This window comes from Vitis vinifera, chromosome 14 (assembly GCF_030704535.1).
Source record: "Vitis vinifera cultivar Pinot Noir 40024 chromosome 14, ASM3070453v1".
Taxonomy (NCBI): domain Eukaryota; kingdom Viridiplantae; phylum Streptophyta; class Magnoliopsida; order Vitales; family Vitaceae; genus Vitis; species Vitis vinifera.
The window spans coordinates 19629522-19636300 of NC_081818.1; the positions used below are offsets into that span (position 1 = coordinate 19629522).

The 6779-nt window shown below is 32.1% G+C and overlaps 1 long non-coding RNA gene across 1 annotated transcript; it reads right to left on the reverse strand.

The window, feature by feature from the left end:
* Nucleotides 1–750: 750 nt before the first annotated feature.
* Nucleotides 751–6779, reverse strand: LOC109123884 (uncharacterized). The gene is made up of 3 exons (XR_002031727.2): nucleotides 6312–6779; nucleotides 1101–1175; nucleotides 751–978 (listed from the first exon to the last, which is right to left on the reverse strand). It is a non-coding gene; the product is annotated as an uncharacterized LOC109123884 (long non-coding RNA).

The window sequence follows — 6779 nt, forward strand, 5'->3', positions numbered from 1 at the left end:
GATGTTGGGACATCATTCATCCAGGAGTTATTGCATTCTTATATTGATGGGCCTTCTTTTCATATACCTATGTCGTCTAGTATCGAGGTGTCATTTACTCCAACAACAGCACCACTCATTGCTTTGTCACCACAATCATTAGGACATCCATTTATAGATGATGTGACGACACATATTGCAATACTTTCCTACACCACTTGTTGAACAACAAGGAGAGGATCACTATAGGAAAAAAGCCTTTCGTTGATAATTTTTTACCATCAAGATAGGGTATATCTGTCAAGGTATGTTATAATTTATATATGTCATCTATGCCAGTGTCAAGAAAAGTTTAAATCTACCTTGACATTTACATATGTCAAGGTTGTTTATATTTCTACCAATGATGGAATCTTTGTTAGTCTGACATACGTTAATGTTTCTTTCATTTTTGTCAAGGTTGGATTCAACATATGTCAAGATTTCTTGATCTTATGTCAATGTTAACTTACTCTTCAATTAAGGTTGCTACAACAAATGTCAAGGATAAGTATAATATGTCAAGGTTTCTAGCTATTGCAATGTTAATGTTGGGCATTGGCCATCTGTGAAGGTTGCCTATGATAAATTTAATATTATTTTACTATAATTTTTAGTTTTAATGGAAAATGAACTTGTTACCATATGAAACTTGTTTCCAAATTAAATTTGATGCATATTTAATTATGATAATAATAACTAAGTCCTAAAACAATGTAAATAAACTATTACTCAAGGGAAAAAATTATTATATATACATTTGAATATTAAAAACACAATGGAATAAATCTTTTTCTACTTACTCTCTCTTTTCTATCTACAAAAAAAAAAAAAAAACTAATTACAAACATTCAATTAAGATAATATATAAACTTAAATTGAAAAGTACAATACTATATTCGTAAGAGGTGGTCACTAATTCTTCATCTTCTTCTTCTTTTTGCTATATTTCTTGAATACCTAGTAGGATAGACACAACATTAGTAGAAAAGTAAGCAACAAGTATCAAAATAGCAATTTTCAAATTATAAGGTACTTTCAATTGCAAGAATACATCAAACGTATATGCAATTTGTAGATACCATATCTCTAGCATTAATCTTCAAGGCACTGCCCTTTAGAAAGACCCCAAAATCACCAACACCTCTATCTCAAACCTATGATAGAAAAAATAAATGATGTTAACAAAAAGAAAAGCTCAAATTGAGAAATTAGATATCTAACTACAATGAAATATTTTTAAGATTGAATTCTAAGTTTAATTATTGTGTTTTTATATTATGGACCTAAATAACTACAAAAGTATACTTCGTTTTAATTTCTAAAAGGAATGCAAAAAGGAAAGAGAAAAAAAAAATTTCAAATATATCTTTCATGTTATTTTGGCTTCTAAATAGATAAAAACTCACATTATCTAAGAAATCGTTAAAATTAAAGTTGAGTATAAATTTTAATCATCTCAATCATAAATAATGAAATATCTAAATTCAAATTCATGGAAACCACACTAACTATTAATTTCAAGCACCAAATGCATCTAAACTTAACAAAATAAAAAATCAAGGATATTTTCCTTCGATTCTAATAGGATAATAGATCTTATGTGTGCAAATTTTGTCTTTATTTCAAGAACTAATAAATGCACAAGCTATCTAGTTGAGAGATTAAATTTGTAAATTTTTAAAAGAAATAAATTAATTAAATAAATAAAAAAGGTCTAAGAAATGGAAAATCTCCAAAATTAAAGAGAAAATCAAGCACATTTCATAAATGGGAAAAAGTTATGCAATATGTTGCTATTCTTTTCCAACTAATGTGAAATTGAAAACATATTTGACACAAAGTTGTGTGAGAATACATCTATAAGGTTAATAGAAATAATGTGTAGATTGCCATTTAAAGCTATGTAAACTAAGAATAACAAATAGCAAATTATATTATTTATATCTATGATGCCTTGTTAAAATACAATGTCAAATATTCCATAGATAGACAACTACGCATGAGTATGAAAATGTTGTCTAGATGTTCCTCTCATAGGCAGCTAATGCATGAGTTCATCAAATTCAAAACTTAACAACAATTAAAGCCGACAAAGAACCCAATTATCAATTATTAAAGAACTCTTAATTCGAGCAAAAACTAAAACTAATAAAACAACTAATAACAAAATATAAGAGTTGCATTGGCACCCAATATAATGTTCATCTTAATGTAATTGTGCTCATTAAAACAAAAAATTTCATGGCATAAATTAATTGAAGACCCCATATAAGCAACAAGAAAATACTTCATACCATTACAGTGGTAATTATTAAGGACTACAGAAACAATTTTAGTTGGCTTGTGACTATGAATCGAAGAATTAAAATTTTGTGAGAGTTGATTTATTGCTTATCAATCAAATAGCATATCAACATTTAACAAAAGAAAGAGTTTCAAACAATCATGAATCAAAACATTAAAATTTAGCCCTAAAAAAAGAAAAAAAAAAACAAATAGAAAGAACCAAACCAAAGGAGCCCAAGTAAAAAATTCAAGTGCATAAATAAGTAAAATTAAATAGTTAACCATATTAAAGAGAAAACTATTTCACATTATGCAAATTGTTTTTGTGTGCCCAAATATACAGTTTTGTTTCTTCATATAGCATTAAAAGTCCAATGGTATCGCTATACAACTGCAAAGGAAATAGTAGAGATAAAATTTAAAGGTAATCTACTCATAATTATTTCAATTAACACATCCAAATATTATGGATCAACAAAGAAATCAATTTAAAGAAAACAAAACATCAACCTTTACTAGCATAAAACGAAAACAAAATTTTTAAAAAAAATCATTAGATATCAGATTATTTTTTGGGCAACAAAATTGAGACACATAATTGCATTAACCATTGATGCTTATAAACTCAATTCGAATCATAAAAATGAAATTGAACATGAATTTCAAGCTTCAAAATTGTGAACCAAAGAAACACTTATAAAATGTTAGAAAAGAATGGGAAAAAAAATCTAAAATAGGATATTCCAATATGCATTTTTTTTAGTTATCTTCCTTATTTTTCTATAATCAAAGAGAGTAAAAAGGGAAAAGAAAAAGTGAAGATGACATAGAATCAAATAATAGAGTAAAATTCACCAATTATCTTAATTGAAATAATTTTTACAACAATAAAACATGATACACGATTACATGAACAACCCACAGTTTATTGAATTAATTCCTCATAGAAATGATAATTGAAACTTCAAATTCTGAAAACAAATTATCATACGCATGATCATTGCGAAATCCTAGAAAATAACAAATTAAAAAAAACAAATTCAAACTTTCAAAATAGGATATTCAAAGTTTTCACTTTAATAGTTCTTTTTTCCTATTATTTTTCCACAAGCAGATACAGAGTTGGTGGCAGTGTGGTAAGGTGCAATGGTAATTTATGTTCATAAAAGGAAATACGTATCCATTAGAAATTTGATACAATTTCCACATATATCATCACATTTATGTTCATGCCTACTTGCATATAGGCCAAATCCCTAAAAAATTTTCATGAAGAGAGTGAAGATTGTCGCCAATGTTGCCAAATGTCAAACAACACAATTACAAAACCCTAATAAATCATAATAGATAATGCATCTATGATTCTCATTTTTGTCACAGGGGATAAGAATAGGGTGATGTGGATTGATTCAATTGAAGAAAATTCATAATAGATTTGAGAAAAAGAAAGAGAGAAAGAGAGAGAGGAGAGGGGGGGGGGGGGATGGTTAGTCTCACTAACCTAACGTGCCCTAACACCACCCAAATAGGAATATAGCCAAAACCCTTGGGCCTTTAACCCACTGAGCTACATAAGAGGAACCTTATTTGACCCTCCATTTCACATCTGATGGTCTTAAGTTTTTTAAACAATTATAATTTATTTATTTTATATCCACTATTCAATTCAATACAAATAAAGCAAAAAAAATAGGCTAAACAAAAAGAGAAGATGGAAGGATTTTGGGTGAGAGGCCTTGGAGAAGATAAAACAAGAGTGTCGGTTTTTTTTTCCTTGGCGTCCAAACACATCTTGCAGAGGCAAAAAGTTGGAAAAACTGATCTGGGGTTGTCTTATTTTCTAAGGAAAATGGGTATTTTTTTCAGAAAATTTGCTTATTTTTCTATGTTTTTGCTACTATGTGATTACTACCAAAAAGTGCTATTTTGTAGACCTAATTATAATGGTTTTAAGCACCTTTGAGTAGTAATCATATTCATTTAACCCAATTAATTCATTAAGGTCCTTAGTAATTGGTTTTAACCATTTTGTGGCAAGTTTACATGTTTTTATCAGCTTATGAATCAATTCAAGCATGCCAAATGATGGAGGAGCTACTTGGACAAGTTATGGCAAAGCTTTTGGAAGCTCAAATTCATGAAGAACCAAGCTTTGGAGCTCCATATCCCTTTGCCAAAGTCGTTCAAAGTATGCAAGGAAAAAACAATGGAAAAGAGGAAAAGCAAGCAAAGTGAAGAGAAGCAAAGAGGACAGCAGCTGCAGTCTTATTTCGCACTTTTGGAGCACTTCCCGAAGTCCATTTTTTACATGCTATATACCATTTCAAAGCTCTGGAAGTCAAGAATCCAACGCTTCAAACCGTGTATGATTTGGAGCTGAAATGAAGAAGATATGGCCTTCGTAAGCCAACTGCTCCAGGTTATGCGAAATTCGCATAACACCTTCAAAATTCGCATAACCCATGCGTGTTGCGAATTTTCCTCTGTTTTTGCCGACTCCACTTTAGATATTTTCCTTTGTATTTTGTGATGTAATTTCCTTTCTTATCCTTGTAACTAACCAATCACAAGCTTTTGCTTTTGTAAAGACTATATAAGGGGTGGAAATCACCTCTTGAAAAATAGAATACATATTACGTTTTACACTTAGAAAAGAGGGGAGAGCTCTCTCGTTTCTCTTTTCTCTTTACTATTTTATTTTCTTGGAAGCCAAACAGCCTTTGAGGGCTTTTCCTCAGAGGATGATTGACTAAAACTTTTAGTTTCTCAAAGTATGGATGTTATGTGATGGCTTGGATGCAATCCCATGGAAATTTCTCGCACCCGGAAGGTAAGGTAGTCGTTTTTCATTAAAGGTTCATTAATGCAAAGTTTGGTTTTTATTTCCTTTGGACAACTTCCAACGACCAATACTTGATAAGCTTTTGGATTTCTATCCATTAGTTATCTCCTACGAGCTATTGGAAGGTGAGGTTTTCAATTCCAAGTTTTGTATTAATCCATTAGAACCAATTTCAATGGCCATTGAAAGGTGATTTTATCACCTAGAATGACTTTGAGTTGCCAATATTTGGTAAGCTTTTGGCTTTAGACCATTAGTTATCTCTTACGAGCCATTCAAAGGAAGCCTAAGGTGAATAACCATTGATGAAATTCACTACCATCTGTTTTGCCATTTTAAAGGATTAAAACTTGATTTGCTAAATCCATACCGGTTCGGGAAGCAAGCATCACCATAGTTGCAACCCCAACGCGAGGAGCCTATCTTGAGATTTTCAATTTGCATAAGAGCCTGAGCATAGCTATCCTATCTTTGAGAAACTTGTTTTTACACCCTTTCATTTTAGTCTTTAATGTTAGCTTAGATTAGTTTAAATCTTTCTAAAACATTTACATCTTCTTTTAAAGCTAACATCCATAAAAAAATCACCTATTTTCCTAATTTGAATATCACTTGTGTTTGCGAAAACCCTTCCCAGTGAACAATCCTAGAACCACTATGCTATAGTAGCTTGGCTACTTTAGTAATAGTATTCAAGGTATAAATTTTGTTGATACACCTTTAAAGCTAAGCTACCATGAGTCGCATCACCATGTAATGGACTCTTCTCATTGTAGTTCTTTTTCTAATCTTTGGAGTTTCATTCACTGTGGGTCATTGTTTATTTGTTGAAATGCAGAGTAATTATAGATATTTTTGAAGGATTTTCTTTGATCTTGAGGTGATTGGAAGAACGTTTTCTTGGAGTTTGTAGTATTTTTTTTACCCTTATATTTTCTAGCGTTTTCTAGAGAAAATTGAGATGGGTGTTGTTAATGTGGTGTCGTTTTTGTTGCAGAGATATAGAAATGGATAAGGAAGTGAAGAATCAGAAATGGTGTAAAGGTTCGGAACCAGACTTTCTGTTGAGGTGGGGGAACAGGAAGAGACTTAGATGTGTGAAAGTCAAAGATGGAAGAAATGTTGTAGATAAATCAGACTGTTTGGGTAGCAAGAAAATCACCTCTCATGTTGATCGTTGTGTTGTCACTGCCGAGAAGGAGACCCCTATCCACAAACCCATCGTCTGAATAAGTAATGACGACCATAGGTGGCGCATGAAGAGAAGGTGTGGTGGAGCTAATATGGGTGGCGACAAGTGGTTGTCAATGGTGGACGATGAGAATGATGGCAGAAGAGGTTGCCGTAGTGGGATCGTAGGAATGGTGTGCAGCCGACTGTGGTTGGCGTAGCCAACAGTGACGACGAGGGATGGCATGGTGAAGATGGGAAGGTGAGAGAGTGAGAGAGGGAAAAAAATGGAGAGAGAGAGAGAAAGAGAAAGACAACGTCGATTGGTGGCGTCACCGGATTGATAGTCGCGGTATTGTTGAGATGGGTGAGTGGCATGGGTATGGAGAGAGAACGGGAAAGAAATAGGAAGGAGGAAAGAAGAAAAAACAGAGAGAGAATGGATAGTGGCGGTGGCAGA